The sequence below is a fragment of the Motacilla alba genome, chromosome 2, assembly GCF_015832195.1.
Source record: "Motacilla alba alba isolate MOTALB_02 chromosome 2, Motacilla_alba_V1.0_pri, whole genome shotgun sequence".
In the NCBI taxonomy this organism is placed as follows: domain Eukaryota; kingdom Metazoa; phylum Chordata; class Aves; order Passeriformes; family Motacillidae; genus Motacilla; species Motacilla alba.
Window position 1 is genome coordinate 119,680,942 of NC_052017.1, and position 17,548 is coordinate 119,698,489.

General features: G+C 42.7%; 1 protein-coding gene across 1 annotated transcript in view; it reads left to right on the forward strand.

The window, feature by feature from the left end:
* The first annotated feature begins 7,278 nt into the window (after positions 1-7,278).
* KCNB2 (potassium voltage-gated channel subfamily B member 2) overlaps positions 7,279-17,548 on the forward strand; it is a 188,453-nt gene continuing 178,183 nt past the window's right edge. The window contains exon 1 of the mRNA XM_038130233.1: positions 7,279-7,769. The gene's annotated coding sequence lies outside the window, so the exon portion shown is untranslated. The remainder of the gene's footprint in view (positions 7,770-17,548) is intronic.

Consider the following 17,548-nt stretch of genomic DNA (forward strand, 5'->3'; position numbering starts at 1 on the left):
CTTCATCAAAGATGACCAAAGCTGCTCAGGAGCCTGGCTTGCCATGCCACAAGCAATCTGCTTTGTATCTCTCTGGAGTCCCCCAGGCTGGCACTGATCCCCACATACTGGTCTGTGCTCAGATTTCCCTATGGCCAGACCCTGGAAACCTGGGAACCATCCACCTAAACAGGGATTTCCTCCAGTTTTTCTGCAGTGAAGTGGAAGCCAGTGAAAGCACCCACTCCCCGAGCTTTTGGGCTCATACACATTAGGTTTGAAGGTGAAAAAACTTACATGGACTCACCGTGCAAGTGTGTCCCAGGCAGGGTTCACCCTCTACCACTGAATAAATCTGCAACTTCTCCAGGAAGCTGGCATTTTTTTAGCTGAGATGCTGCCATTCATCATTAGAAAAAGCAAGAGTCCCCATGAGCAGAAAACTCTGCTTTTCACATGGCTGTAAGAAAAACTACAGTTCTTTCCAAAAAAGAGCTTGCAAATTGAAACCATTACCTGGCAACAACTTCATTATTGTTTGTCTTCAAGGAAGTTCCACTTGGGCTTGGTGTTCCATTTACACATCGCAGTACTCTCTTCCAGACATTACAAATGATAAAAAGGCTGTAGGGAACTCTTAGGGTGAATGCTAAAAGAAAAAAAAAATTATCTTATTACTCTATCAGATTTGTCTACAATCCTATACAATGAAAACAGAACAAAACTAAATCAAAAAAATCCCCAAGTTTATCTAATGCCTGAAAAATAGTTTAAAGCAATTGGAGGGTTTTTTTAGCTTGCTGGTTGTTTTGAGCTGCAAGCCAGGAGGAGAGCACTGTTCTATGCCATGTGTTATTCACAGCTGGAGAAATATGGGCTTATTATTTGCTCAGGGTTTGCTGGTGACATCAAGATATTATTAAAGGAGGAAATTTCCACAGGTTTTCTGCATTCCAGTCCTAAGATTTAAACCCTGGGGAAAATATTCAAAATGAAAAATAATGATATGAACGAGAGCTCCAAGGCTTAACACTTCACTTGTGAATACAGTAAGTTTTAAACAAATTATCCACATGTAGTTTATCATATTTAACTGCAGTACAAGTTTATCAGATGTGTTGACAACAGTTTCAGTCCAATCTCTTGATAGTTTACTTCCCAGCTTCCATTCCAATGGCAGCTGCCAATGGCAACACTAGGCTGCCTGAGCAGAGCTCAGTGCCTGGTACCGGCAGAACTGCCCTGCTCAGGGAAAGGCCCAAACTGCCTTTCAGGAAAATTCACCTCCCTGTAATTCCCCCTAGACCCTGTTAGAAATCAAGATATGGAGGAAGCTCTCTTCCCACATGCCTAGCCCTATCCCTCTGCTCAGACTCTCCATCCTCTTCTACTCAGCTGCAGGGGAGTACCTTTACAATTAGAAGCTTCATACCTCTCGCAGTTTATCATAGTCTCATTCTCCTCTCTCTGCAACTGGCATCTTCCCATTGCAAAATCCTCTGCTCCTACATGTTAAATTCTCCCTCACTCATAAAGAGAGAATTTAGCTGGTTATTCTGAGCAGCTGTTGAACATCTCCTCTTCTAGTCCTTCCTGATTTCCTTCAGCTTTGACCTATGCAGAAAATACCTTCTGCTTATGCCTAAACTATTGTGACAGATGACTTTTAATTAATCCATCATTAAATCATTTTTGACATAGAGCAGACATAATTCAAAACATAAAATCTGAAAATTCTGACTCCCGTTTCACCAGACTGGGGAAAGGCAGAAAAATTTCTGCCTGGTACATAAACCCCAGGCAGGTACTGCAAAACTTCAAAGGAACTTGCAAAGGATGTCTTCCATAACAGCCCTCCTGGGAACGGAGAACCCCCCCTGTGGGGCTCTGCCTCAACAGGGATGGGGGAGAAGGTAGCAGTGAGGGACTGTGGAAGAGGCAGTGGCAGAGGAAGGCATGAAAGCCATCTTCTCAGAAATGGTATTTAAGGAAACATATTTTTTCATTGCAGAGTTCAAAGTCAGCAGGCAATATTGGATCACCTAAACAAGCCTCATGCTAAATATAGCTTTGGCTATAAGCATCCCCTATATAATATAACCAGCAAGTGCCAGCTCTTCATAGTGACAGGATTGGGTTTTCTTAGACTGCTCAGTTGTATCAGCTTGGACCAAACTACTGCTGCTTCTAGAAAGCAATAGCAGACCAAGTTTATATCTGGGATGCACCATCCCTGAGATTCACGAAAAAAGCTTAATTATTTCTCAGGTTGTGATTTGGCATAGGGCCAGAATAAGGGATCTCATTTTAAAGGTCTGTGAATAACACCAGATAACATTTTAGTTGTCAGACAGTATTAACATTCAGCTCAGGCTAATAAAAAAAAAAACCCAAAAATTGCATTACCAAATGTGTATTTTTTAAAAAATAAAAATGCAAACTGCAATAGCTTACTACAGTAGGTTGAAAAAACTTTTGACTTTGTGAAAATCATCACCATCTTATGTTACACAAAGGAATGCCCTACATCCTAGAACCTAAATGTTGCATTGTGGAGCTCTAGGAGCTACTCAGCAGGCATCCTGTTTGCTTGCCATAAAACCCAACCAGTAAATCTTATCTATTCGACTTCTGCACATGAGAAAATGCCTAAATTTGAAATGTCAGTTTGTACAGCTCTAACTGTGACTCTAATAATTCAGCTTCAATTATAATGACATGCCTTTGTTTAGTTCAAGTTTGGTTTCTGTTCGTGTTTTGTCATGTGATATGTTTTGTCATGTCACAACTGATTGTAGCCCTGACACCAATTACTATTTTCTTGTGCAGATTTGTCCAGAATTTAAAGAAATTACAAACACAAAAAACCAAACCAAGCAAAAAAAAAGACCCAACAAACAAACAAACAAACAAACCCGTCAAAAAACCAAAACAACAACAACAAAAAAATCAAGAAACCCCAAAAAAACAAAACCAAAACCACCCTCCCCCTCGCAAAAAAAAAAAAAAAAGTCCGTCTAGAGAAGAAAGGAACAATGAACCAATGAACAATTTTTATGAACAGATAAAAAACTACCCTCAAACCCATCCAAGTTATGGCTTGTTTTACAATGGCATATTTCCCATGGTCTGTCCTTCCTGGCTATGCTCTTGCTCATCTCTGTTGCTGGTTTTGTGATATGCAGCTCTGTAAGTCTCCATTTAATGGCAATTAGAGAGGGAAAAGCTGCCACTATTGTCCCTGTGTGCAGCAGCATATCATTCCTGGATGTGTCCACAAGGCAGCCTTTAAACACTAGTGAGACTGCTGTCCCATTGCAGCCTGTGAAAGGACTGAAAACACTTCCAAGAGCCCCTCTAGAAACCAAGACCTGGAAAAAGAGTGTCAGAGCCTAATCTGTGGCAACAAAAAGAGAAAACATAGTATTCTGAGTTAGAGAAATATGATAAAGGAAACCAAAACCTAAATAAAAGAGAGGGAAAAAAAGCAAATCAAATCCCAACCACTCAATAGGAAGCATGGAAAGCTATTCCAATAATCAGGAAGTCCATAATCCAGACAAGACTTGGTCTGAACTGTGGTGGGTTATGCTACTGCCAGATGCTATTCGTAATGTGATTTATTTCAACAGAATATTGGACTTGGCCAAGAAGCTGCCTTTGTTTGACTTGTTTTTTCTGCAAGTCTTGAGTGATACAAAGGGCACTGGGATGGCGTTCATTCTTCTCCTAGAACTTATTTTTGCCATTTGTTAGACATGCTGCTGGGAAATTAAGATACATTTCAAAACCTTCTGACATTATAGTTCGGCATTGCAATAACTGATATGATTACACTCAGGAAAATGATCAACCATTTATTTAGACGGGCAAACTTTGATGCTGATTACAGCAGTCCTCCTGTTGTTGGTGCTTAATGTAATATCTGCTCCTACAAGAAGGAATAGCCATTAAACCAGTCTATAAGTAGATTATTCCCTTCTCCACAGGGAAGTGTCTCTGAGGCAGGGACTGAAAGCCCTGTGTTGAAATGAAATGGTGTCCTGGACTATAGACAAGGATTGGGAAGTCTTCAGGGAAAGTGGGTTAGGACCAGAAGTCCTGGTCATGCCTTGAAGGCCCTGAAAAACATAAATCCACTCTTCTTCCTTCAAAAGCAAGCAATTGAGTGGCTCACATGAGTTCACTGGTATGGTCAAGGTGTTCAGCAGTGAAGAAGACAATTATTTCTTGCAACATTTAGACTGTGAGTTTGAATGATCCTCCTGGTCATAGCAAGATTAAGCTATACTTTTCCACATGTCTGCCTATCTTTCTCCATCCATGCCTTCCTCTAAACAGCTTCTTCTGTCACTGCTGGGAGGTATTTGGGAAGCACTGCCTCACAGAGCAGGCTCATCTATGCAAATCAGGTGCTAAATCAGAAGAAAGAGGCCCAGGATGTTTACAAGGATGGTCTTGAGGGATAAAAAGTATTCTGAAGAACACCGCTGTAATGAGGGAGAAAATCCTGCAGCAGAAATCTTGATAGAAAAGAGATTTCTCTTTCTCTCAAGCTGTTTCTTTCTTCCCCTTATCTGACCAACTGAGACTAAACTCCTCTAAAGGAAATCTTTCCCACATGATCTGAAAGACACTGGTCATCAGCATGGCCATACAGTTTGCATTTATTTCTGGTATCTAGAGAACCAACAAAGGCTTCCCTTCAATATCCAAGTATGCCAGTAAGAGCAGAAGATGAGTGTTCATAAACATAAATGCCCCAAGCCTAGAAAAGGAGCAAGCCAAGAACTGCTAGCTTTTTTTTTTTTTTTTTAATAAAGGAAAATTGAATAACAAAGATACAGTGATGTAAACATGAGTCTAGGCAGGATAATGTACCTCTATGTGCAAAATAATTTCCCAGAATAAAATTAGTTTTACTGTGGACATACTAGCAAAATAAAGAGCTTTTTATTACAGAATAACTTCTTCTTCTTGAAAGCAGATCAGTTGCTTATTCTGGAGCAGTGTCTAACAGCATGCATACCACTGTAGCCAATGAACTGCAGGAACTCACCTATGAACTGCACTTTCTGTCAGTTTTCCCAATAAGCAAGACTTATTAGTGTCTGGGGGTGTGCGTATGAGAGGGAGATAAGACATTCTTCCTTTATCAAAAATGAAAAATCAAGTAATAAAATCTCAAGAAAACACAGTCTGCTTCAAAACCACTCACTGCATAAAGAAAAGCAGTAGAGGAGAACTGGAGCTCCTCACAACCTATTATTTAATGAGAATCTGAAGGAATGAACTCCAGTTTCCTACAGCTCTGCCTCATGGGCTTTACTGAACTACAGTGGCTAAGAAGACAGATGCTCCAGTTAACTTTTCTCACTGATGTCACACGTACATGCAGATTTTGAGGTACGTAACAACACATGAACTCCTTATGCCACCTTTGCCATGCTCTGGGCATAAAGAGATATGTAGTTAGCTTCTTCATCCATCTGCCTTCTTTTTCTTAAACTTGTTGAAATTTAATTGTGTTTGAGAGTTTTGTTCAGATGAAACTGATTGGTGTATTCAAAAATAAGTGATGAGACACATGGACACGTGTACACACAAGGGGCGGAACATATGAAATACATAGATACCAACATTTCAGCTGGGGAGTAGCTGAGGAGAGGAATGGGTTGCTATGGAGCTTTGTTTATCACATGTAAGATATGGAAGAGAATTTCCCTGATTGACCATAAGGGTGAGACTAGGCATGGATGCCTATGCCACAAATGTCCAGGTTTCAGACTAAGTACATTCTGCTGGAGCTTTTCATAGAAATCTAGCCTTGAACTCAGCACTGACTAGGTTGTGGTTGCCATTGAGAAAACTTCTGCAGGTAGGCTGGGGAGAAGGTGGGCAAACTTTTAAAAAAATCGTACTTTTATATGTCCTCAAGACAGTGGGCAAAGAACTACATAAAATAGGTGAAAATTAGCACAGTAAGTGAGCATTCAGTTTAACCTATTTTTTTGTGGGTTGTAATTAAAATCATGTTGGCAAATACTGCCCAATCTCTTTCTTGGATAGCTTTAAAAAGAATTAGGAAGTCTTTCAATTAAAAAAAAAAAAAGGAAGAAAAAGCTGATAAAAGTTTTGTTGGAAAGCCTTCATCCCAGCAGCAAAATGTGCAACAGTTAAGGCTGAATTTCAGAGCTATAGAATGAGATGAAACCTGACCATCACAATGCAGAGGGCAAAGCTACAGATGAACTGTTATGAAACCTGAGAAACAGAGAAGAACTTGAAAAGGAAAAAAGCTTTCTAATCCAATACCTGAAATATAGCGGGGCATTAATGAATGAGGGAAAGAGACTTCCTCCCATTATCAGGAATGATCAAGGAAAAACAATAAAGAGCTATAAAATACTATGGGAGGCAGCAGGAGTAGCTGAAGTCTTGATTGCAGCCTGCAACCTAGCCAAGACTTGATGACAAAAATGCATTAGTCCCTGCCCCATGAAGGGATGAAGGGTCTTGGCTCTCCAGGCACTGGATTTCTGCTGTGGGCTTCAGCCCTTGGCAGGCCCTCAGCATGCCAACAGCAAGGCTGGGCCAGCCAGGTCATCGGCCAGGTACAGTCCTGTGCTGTGTGTTTTGTGCCCTGCCCTGCCCTGGCTGGGAAAGGAAAACTGGCAAGGGATGCAGTGGATGCACTCTTGAGCAGGAGAAGGTGAAGAGTGTCTATGTCTATGGGAGGAGACAGTACATGAAGTGTGTGTGTGTGTGTGTGTGTGTGTGGTGCTGCACATTCCCTGTCTGGAAGGACGGTGTGTGAGGAGGTCTGAGAGGTGCGTGCATCCCCTACATAGTAACGTTAACGTGGATTCACCGGTGTGTGAGAGGGGAATCCCCTGCCTGGAGAGTGCCCTTAGCGCGGACTGTGTGTGTGCGTGTGCGTACACCTCCTGCCTGGGGGTCACTCTGTGTGTACATGCATGTGCACAAGTGCGAGTGTGTGAGTGTGAGTGTGCGAGTGTCTGTGTGTCTGTGGGTGGGTGAGTGCGTGCACCCCGCCTGAGGCACTGCCGCGGTGTCTGTGCGTGGCTGATGTCTCTGAGCGCGGATCCCCTGTCCGGGCAGGGTGCGGGGGGATGTGCCCCCATTGTGTGGGGGCAGCGCGGGGGGGGGTGTGCTGCGCGCCCCGCCCGGGGTAGTGCCGGGTGCGTGCGGGCGCGCGCAGCCCCAGCGCGGGCCGGGAGCGCGCAGCGTTCGCGGGGGCGGGCGCGGCGCTCGGGAGCGCGGCGGGGCGGGGGGCGCCCCGCGTGCCCCGGCCGGGAGCGGCCGTGCCCCCCCGCCCCGCCGCTGCCGCCGCCGCCGCGCACAGCCGCAGACACGGGCGGCCGCGCCGGCAGCCGGCGGCTCGCATGCAGCCGGGGATTACAGCGGGGCGAGGGCAGCGAGGGCTCGACTCTTATCCCCCCTCGCTCCCCCCCCCCCCCCCCCATCCTCCGCCCGAAACCCCAGCCGCTCGCCGCGCGGCTGCTCCGGCGGTTTTTCATCTCCGGGGGTAGGAGGGAGATGCCTTTGCCGTGGTTTTTCCACCCCCAGCCCTCTCCGTGCCGGGAGAGGCGGTGATGTGGAGCCGGGAATGTAGAGGAAAACCCTCCCCGGGAAGGAGCGACCAAAACAAATCCCTCGCCGTGGCTCTGGCGGCCGCGCAGTGCCCGGGGAAGCCCGAGCAGCCCCTGCCAGCGCTGGGGAATCCCTCCTGCAGCCCCCGGCGGCGCCCCGGGCGCCCGCGGAGCGAGGTAAGCGGGAGGGCATCCCTCTTCCGCCGAGGGATGCCTTTTGCTTCTATTTCTGTTTATTTGAGAGCCCGAGTCATCCCCAGCTCCCGCCCCGATGGGACTGTCAGGGGAGGCGAGAGCTGCCTGCTGGCCGGGAGCGCCCGGGCCGGCCGGGAGCGCGGCGCTCCCGCGGGGAGGGAGCCCCGGGGTGCCCCGGCGCGGGGAGCGCCCCCGGGGAGGGGGCATGATCGGCGGGGCGGGACGGACGCCGGGTGGGCTCCCCGGCTGCCTGGATCGGTCTGAGGCTGGATAATAGAACCCTCACCCTGGAGCGCTTTGGAAACCGTGGCTTGTATTTTCCTTCCTTCGGAGCTGCTAAAGGGAGGGAGGGAATGACATTTCGTAGTATTCTGCCTCCTGCCGTGGGTGAGCTCCACCGATAAAGGCTCGTCATTTGTTTCCGATGCTCTAATAGTGCTTGTGGAAACCTGATGATACAAAACCTCAGCCTTCTCGGTAGCTGTCGTTGGAATTATCCCATCTACCCGGGGACTGAAAAATCTCCTCTATAGAAGAAAATACGTGCAGCATTGTGGTAGTCTAAAATACACTGTCATATATGCTTTCTGTAGGCAGTTAGCACGCTGGCCTCTGGATTTAAAAACCTAAATGTCATTATGAATAGGCATGTTCATTGGCTACATGGCTTCTACAAACCATTCAGTGTGTTTCTTCTATCAGAATTTCAGTGCCTGGGTGAAGGCAGACCTTTTGTTTATACCCTATGTATGTACTGTCCATATTTATAGTAGGGTTTGGACTTCATTCAATTCAAGTTACATAACGATTAAGATACAATAGGCAATATATATGCAGTTTCTTGGACATTTTAATTCGATGCAGAAAGGACTGACTCTGGCAACACTGCCAAAATTGTCACTTTTTCAATGTTTGTGTAAGAAAGGAAGTGTCCATAGCATCAGGTGGAGACAACGTTCCTTAGCAAATACACAGTCATCAAGACCTTGCTATTAAAAGGACACCTTAGCGAAGGATTTCAGTGACCCTGTCCTCGAGCTCTGAGGAGGTGCCAGGATTGGTTTAGAAGATGAAGAACAGCAGGGAGACTGGGCAAGCTTGGGAGGGGGAAAAGCCTGTCTGGTAACATTTTGCATTAAAAACACCTAGAGTTCAAGTTTGCTCAGCTGGTGAGTCTGTCCAGCTTAGAGCAGAGCTAGCACCAAGCCCCAGAGGCTGGGCAAGGTCTGCAAAACTGAACATTCCACCAAGCCTGGGACACGATCCTCCAGGGAGTTTTAGTAGAAACTTTCAGGGGAGCAGGGTCAGTGAGTACATGCCACTTATGGGATTTGTTTGTTCTCTGATCACCAAGATGTGCTAGCAAAACTCTGGAGTCTTTCCCAGAGAGATAAGATGCAGTACAGAAAAAAATAGTTCGTTTCTGGTTCTTAGCACCTCTGTCTATTCTGTTCAAACAACTGATAAATCCGATACAACTGATAAACTCACTTTGTTCAGCATTAGTGGAACTTGCAGCTGGCTTGTTGTAATTTTTTTTTCCAATGAGTGCTTCTGCAGGCCTCTCTAACCACAGCATTTGAATTTCTCTCGCCTCCTTTCTCGGCTGGATGCTGTTGCTGAAGCTCAGCAGGTTGCCCTCACTCAGATGTATGCAGACAGTAAAACATCTTCAGCTAGAGAAGAGGGAGAGGTGCTGTTCAGAGCAGCACGCTTCAGTCTGAACATCTCCATTTGCTTCAGTATTTTGAAATGTCCCATTGCCTTAACCATGCCATATCACATGTATTTATTCATACTCTGCCTTTTTTTTTCTTCTAAGTGAAAGTTAATTGGTAAATTCTGGCTTGCCATTCAAAGCAAGGCGAGAGGTCAAGATTTGCAATAGCTTTCTTGCCAACAGTTGGGATTTTGCCAAACAGTTTGCTACTGTCACTTTTAGAAAAAAAATCTTGATCTTATGTGACTTCCTTGAGCTTCATGTAACCACATGTGCAGGTAAAATATATTCCATGATGCTACTGTATTTAAAGCTACCTGCTGAAGGATATTTCAGTCAGTGTTTTACTCCGTCTGTCATGATATAAACAGCACATTGGGGAAGGTCTGTCTGGTCTCAGCTCAGAGGAGGAATGCAAGCTGAGATATCTGGTGAAGATATGACTTGCAGTGACTGGAAGTATGTCAGTGCAGTGGGATTCCACTGCAGACCCTCCTGAAGGTGTCTGCTCTACCAGAGTACAGACCTGCTGCTCCCCACAGGAAGGGACGGGAGCCAGAACTGGAAGCACTTAAAGCTGTATGCCACCTCAGCTTCATCACAGTAGACATACACGCAGCCTAAAAATGAATTTTTGGATGTTTTCAGGGGTCAGTTCTATTAATTCATCATGTTATTGCATAATGTCTTCTGACCCAGCAATGCTCACAGCTCTTGGAATTAAGCAATGATTGCCTCTGAAAGGACTATACGTGTTTGCCAAATATTGCTATAGTAAGTTTTTATCATCTTTAGGAATAAAGGTTTTTTACCTAAGAGGTGTCTGAACATTATAAACATAAATATAAAATAAATATAAACATTAATGTTAAACAATAATATAAAATAAATATTGTAATGGATGCATGATAAAAAAACAGGCTGTCGTTTACTTTGTTGTGTTTTGCTGTTTCTAGTAATAGTAATAGGATATGAGCACCCCAAGAGAAAATATTTTTGATTTCCCATCTGTAGTTGGCATCTTTTTGTTGTGGTTATTGCTGGAGTAGTGGAACTGGGTATTTGATTTCTTGGATTTTATAATAAATCTTTGGACTATGTTGTTTTAACTCGCATTTTAGGAGGGAGAAATGCATGTTTACTTTGTAACAAGAATATTAACTTCAAACCAAAAATAAATTTTCCAATATTAAATTGCAGAGATTTTTTTAAGATGTGCAACAGTATTCTATGGGATAATGTGCAAAGAAATTGCTTAGGACATTACAGAGTAGATGTAATCTTATTGTAAATGTAGATTTTTGTGCAATCCCATAGCTTCATATGTTTCTTAACCTATACTTTTCTGGCTATATGGAAGAGATATGGAAAGAATTTCATTATTTTGAGTTTTTTCTTCACTATTATGCAATTACAGGTATCATATTGCATGCTCTAATATATACATTGCTCAGTCACGCTCAAATAAAGTCTAAGTAAAGTGCATATATATGGCTAAATTAAAAAAAAAAATTGAACAGAGAAGCTTAACAACTCAAGTGTTTATTGAACAGAATTTGGAGGTTTCTTATCTTGACTACCGTACAAAGTCAGCCCCAGTATAGCTTCCCAGACCACTGCATACCATAAAAGCTTAGGAGAGGATGCCTCAGTCAAGACATTTAAAATCTATTAGGCTTAAACCTGCCTATATTCTTCATAAAAATCTGGAAGGACAGCAAAGGCTATTTTGCCTTTTGTCCATCCCAGTGTGTGCTACGGAATGTGCAGAAATTTCAGCACAAGTCACACATTGGCATCTTCCTAAGTTTTCACTTGTTTACTGTGCAATACATTCCTTCTTCCAAGTCTGGAGGGATGGAGTTTCATAATGGATGAATTTCTTAAAAGGATGAGTGTCTTAAACTACTTTTTTTTCACCAGCATGAAAGTATGATGCTGTTGACTGCATAATCAGAAAAAAAGGAATATTATTTTTGAACGCACTTCTTCCTGGATTATGGTATGAACAATAGGGAAACAATAAAAGTCTCAGGCCACTAAAATCAGTGGGGTTTAAAATTTATTTGTTTCTAATGCAGGAAATTTATATTTAGCCATAATGATAGATCAGCTGTGACTTAGGTGTCTGGATTCTGTACATCCCTACTCCTTCTCTGGATGACTATAAAGAGTAGTCAGTAGCATCACTGCTCGCACCAGCAAGAGTCAGAACAACAATCTATTAGCTAATAAATAATATATGTAATGCTGGCATAATGCAGCTCTGAGCATTTAGGAGTAGGCTGTGATAAACAGCAGCTGAACTCTTTACAAGGAGCAATGGCAATTGACCAATTTACCCCTCACAGTACCATGACAGGGGAGCAGAGTGCACTGTAAAATTGTCTGAGGGCATTTACTGCCTGAGCCAAGGCAGAGGGGCTGAACAGCTCTCTTACCACAGCACTGGCATGTGATGCATAAGCCCCTAGGTTTTTGTTACCCCTAGGAAAGTGCTTCTTACTAGGAAATCAGACTTTGTTATTGCGAGGTGTTCTTCTTGCTGCTATCATACCCAGGTACTAGCTTGTTAGGAAATAAATGTCAGCCCTTTAGGTAAAACCACATTAGGAGGAAATGAATGCAAAGCTGTGCTGATAATTAACTGAACAAAGCTCTCGAACGTAATCTTCTTTGATGACACTGGAGATGAGCTTCTCCCCCTGATTGCCTAACAAGTTAAGAAATAGAAATCAGTTATGGCAGTACAGCCCAAATACAGAATAAATTTGCCTCAGAGCATTAATAAGGCAATTCATAAAGTAATATTTCACAGTACCTCATCAATAGTTAACTTTTAGAAAATTAGCTGTATTTGCAATATATATAGAGATAAAAATTACAGCCAAATTCAAGAACTCAAAATGAAGCCATAATGTTTCTTTTTACAGAGTTTTCAGTTGTGTCATTTGCCCTCTTAAGGTATCAAGATTTGGTACCTACAAGGTTGTTGAACTCATCTCATCTCAAATGGCAGAATAATCCTGCTATAATTTATAGCCATTCATTCAGTGTAAATTTGCATATACCAGAGACATTCTGAGACAGTTTGAGCAGAAAGTGCTGGCAAGCTGCAGAAGCTAGAAGAATCCCACTAATGTATTTAAGCAGACTCAAAACAGTGAATAGGCTTAATTAGGCTTGAAATCACACAACTGTGAATGACAGTATTGAACGTGCTTTTCCAGTGGTTGGTGAGATTAACAGCACAGAGTTGCTCTACCTTGACAGGAGTGCTGTCTAGAAGGTCTTGCCTTCTGGAATATTTCCTCTTATGCTTTCTTCATTCTTATTATTGCTGACATAGAGCAAACCTCTTAACTGGGTAAGCTTTATACTTGAATTTATTCACAAGACTAGCGTGGCTACTGTTAGTCACTTTGGTCCCTATTTAGGCATGTCATTAAAGTGGCATTAGCAGTGCTTCTGCAGTATCTTCTGCTCCTTTTGAACTGTAGAAGGGATGAGAATGTTTAGCTGCTTCAGTATGTTTATAGATAACCCAGGTAGAAGCAAAAATATCTCGCTTTTCCTCAGCATCCTTGTGGTTTGGGTACTGATGGAGAAAAATTGAGCTTTTAGTCCTTTCATAGGTTAACGTGATGCAAATAAACATTCCACTTCCTGTAATGCAAGATTACCACCCACCAAAGGACTGGTCACACCCTTCAGTTGTAGACTCAGTTGTGTCTGTTGTCTTTCAAGCACCGGCTGCCTCATTCTTGTTCAGTAGGAATGGGGATGGTCTCCATCACTGCAGCTGTCCTGGGGATTACTGATAGCAGCCGGAGCCTGGAAGATGTAAACCGCGGGTTTGAATCACCAGGGATGAATGTGGTCCTTCAGTGAATGTTTAATGACCAAGCAATGACATCAAGGTGGAACCAAAGCCACCACCTCAAGTTGTATTTGAAAAGATTAGACCTTGTTCAATTCTTTTGAATGACTATCTTACATACCTCTTGTAAGAGGAGGTTTCCAGGCTTAGAATATCATGTGGGTGGGTTGTGTCCCTTTTGATCCTGCTTACGCATTGGGCCTGGATGGGAGTTAAGAGCGTCTTCTTCCTGACTGTGAAGTATCGTGTTGATCCTGCCTTAGAGGTTCCCACACCCTTCTTTGAACTTGGGACTTGTGTGTTTAATATTAGAAACCCTGAACTAATGGCTCTGATGAAGCACATTTTTTAAGAGGATGCTGTGGCTTTTAAAAATACATTTTGGCTTGATAGAAGTAAATAAATTAATTTATTGTGGCAGTTTTATAAAAGTGTTCCTTTTAGCCTGTCTTGATTTCAGAATTATAGGAACAGTAGCCTAGGGTTGTGCATGATAGTGAGTCCTCACTTTTTTTCTACTGTCAGGTCAGTTTGAGGGTCAAAAAATATCAATACTCTTGGTATCAGGTGGGACTAAAAGTCAGTGTAGCTTCTTCTCTACAGTGTAAAACTGGAGTTCCTAAGAACAGCTTCCCCTTACTGACCCCCAAACCAACTGTATCTTTGTGCATTATGTGGAACCAAAACTGATAAGGTTTTAGGTAAGGTCAGGAAGCAAAGTTTTCTGCTTTCTGGGTGACTGCTTTCCTCAGATAGGCAAAATAAGATGTTGGGTTGCCCTAGGCTCTGCACAGCAAGTTTGGCATGTTTTTCCAAGGCGTCCTATTGTTGAAGACATCAAAATGTTGAAGGGTTGGATTCTTCAGATCAAGAATTTTTTCTTAATTTTTAACGATAAAAGCCTTCTGTAAAGACTTGCTGATGCTGTGACCTGGGGGACATTTCCAGCTATGTATGTACAAAGGCACTTGTCAAAAACTGAGTCTCCCAAAAACCAAGGCCTGATTCATTCCTTTGTTCCGCCTTTGGGGCTTCCGTAGAGCACCAACAATAGGAGTTTGAGATAGCTCCTAATTGATTGAGACAAATGTCTCTTGAGTAAATATGCTCCTTTCAAACTGTATTCTTCAGCCAAGTCTCTTCCTATCTGTGGTCCAGGTAGTTTTGGGCCTACCATTTACCTTGATTTAATCAGGGAACAGTCCTGTTAGAAATGGTTGAAAATGAAATTTTGACAGAAGCAGCAATTGAACATAAATGTTTTGATTTCTGAAGTCACTTAGGAATACAACTGTGCTTTTCTTAATTGTAGATTTGGGACTGTGGCATTGCATGTCTTTTCTTTATTAGAAAACTCAACAGTATAGCAGGATTCTGACCAAAATGCAACATCCAAAATTTTGGGTGCAATTTCATTCAAAGAAGGACAAAATCTGACCCTTCTGTATGATGTGCCTCATTGCTTCAGACATCATTCTCTATGTATATAGGACAATATTATATGTTGTGTAATATTTCCCTGCCTAGAAACCTAGAATCATCATTCATTACTACGCTGTGCAGGCTTTTCTTCATGAGAACAAAAGGACATCTGTGAAGTTCTTCACTGCTTTCAGCTACTTGGCAGCACTGTTATTGGTAGGGAGTAGTGGAAGATTGAAGGGTTAGAGAAGCTAACATATTTAGAATAACCCTAAAACGAATTGCTTTAGGACAACTGGTTACATTAGTACCTCCCGAAAGAACAAGTGATGTGTTGACAATCTCCTCCATCATCTTAATGCACCACAATGCAATTAGAAGAGAAAATCAAGTAGTGGACGGATAAATTGCAACTCAAAGCTCTAATTTATTAATAATAATGTATTTGCTATTATTAGTGTATCCTGCACATGTAACATCTGTAGACTCTCAAAGAATTGTATGGAAGCAGCAATCAAACCTGTGGATCCAGAGTGCTAGTTGGGATATAAATATGTAGTCTGATTTAGACCTGACATGAGGACCTTACATAATCACATTTCTGTAATATCAGCCTGTTTGACATTAAAAATGATCTGCTATTCGGCCTTGTACTTCTCTGTGACAGCTCATCTCCTCAGAAGTTTCCAGGGAAGGCTAAATAAGCAGTGAAAGACAGTATCTTTGGCAAAAGCAGTAACAGCCCTTAGCAACCAATTGTAAACATGAACAGTAAAGTGCAGACAAGACCAACAACAACATCCTAAATGAGAGATGTTTCAACCTGCAATGGAAATGGAGAGGTTGTTGTAAACTGAGCAGGAATGCATCAGGATTGTTTGTAAGGATCATATAGCCCCACTTGTCACGAGCACCAGCAGAAGAGCTGCTAGTAAGGAAAGAGAGAATCAGAGCTGATCTGAAATAAAGTTTGGTGGGGATCTTGATTCAGCACTGGATGGACTACAAAGCCATGTTCAGTGCTGTCTTGAGACCCCAGGGCAGGCTGAGGGGATGCTAAAATCCCAGTGCTCAGATACAGACTTGTAAGAGGTACTACTCAAAAAGATCACTTGAGCTCTAAAAACCATGGGACTTGAGGTAAAATTACTCTGAAAGCTCTCAAGAGCATTTAGCTTTTCGTAAAGCAGTCTGCACCACCTGTAGTGTGTCTAGAGCCCACCCATGTGGCTTTACCTTGCATAAGAGCTTCAGTAAGTGATTACAAGTGCTATTGGGGTTGTTAGAATACTCAGATAAGCCAAAACTGCCAGGCTTGTGTGACTGCAAGACTTTAAAAACATTTTATCAGTTATACTTTCCCTCTTTTTCTGTCTTCTGTCATCTTACCTATTTCTGTCTGGGTTTTCTTATCCAGGGCTCCTAGGGAATATATAGAGTCTCAGACTCTGCTGCTCCATGGTGAAGTTCAGCTCATCCATCTAAAAGACACCTCTGTGCTCAAGATGGTGAGAACAGTGAGTTAGCAGACAGACTGATTTAGTCAATCTGAAAAGTTCGTCTATAAAAGGCCTCATCTTTTTTGAGTTTTCTCTTGCAGATCACCAAGACTTTGTGCAGCCAAAGTTTGAATTTTCACATACCAGAAATAAATAACCTGTGAGGTCTGTTATGAAATAGAAATAATCATCATTTCAGACCAGTTAGCCATAGCCCCAAGAGCTGATTTTGCAGGATTTACTCTCAAAGTGAGATCTTACTTTTCATAGACCAGCCTATCTGTAGTTGTTAACAGAGCAGTCAAAGCAACAGGTGGGATTTGGTCTTAGTTTGTGGAAAGACTCAGCTCTCCAGTAACAGCTCTGCCCATGGCTGTAGTCTGGCAAGAGCCAGGCTTTGCTCACAGAGAGGCTGCGTCACAGGGGAGACAGGCTAAGGTCCATCTTTGCCCCCTCAGACCATGTTGCTTCAAGTGGTGTCACCCACTGAAGCCCCTGAGGACTTGTGCCAAGAGCTGTCACCAACAATGTGGATAATCAAAGCTCAGATACTTCCTTCCTGTGCACACATGCATGTGTTCCTGCATATAGATATGAATCTGAGACATACAAAGGATGCTCAGGAATTCTTTGACATGTTTCCTGACACTTCTCGCGTTCAGCTTGCCAATCCTTAACTATACGAGATGTGATTTCTCTAAAGGTGGGAAATGGAAATAACGTACAACTCATTTGATCAGGATGCTTTTATGCAGAGTTTTAGCTATCACATCAGCCATCTTTTTAAAAACTGAAATTAAAGGAAAATTCTAGTAAGAGATCCTGCAACACACCATTAAGAAACTGAAGTTCTTCGTATTTTAAAACAAAGAGCAGACATTTGAGAGCTAAGATGTGGCAGCAGAGGGATTACAGCAAAGCAGTCACTGAAAGAAGAATCATACAAGCAAATAAGTTAGCAAAAATGTGTTTGCTCAGTAAAAATATATTGGTTTGTCACAACCGACTTCTTTCATCTTTTCTTGGCTAACTTGCTGGATCCCAGGTTGTAGGCTTTAGGAGTCAGATGCTGCTGAGGTGAGCACAGGCTTTCTAAGGTTTTTTTTTTAAATCACAGAGTACCTTTAGTTCTCCAGCTAGATGGGATCATAAGGATCTTTGAGTTCAACTCCCTGCTCCTCACAGGATTACCTAAAACTAAAAACTAAACCATATGACTAAAAACATTGACTAGATGCTC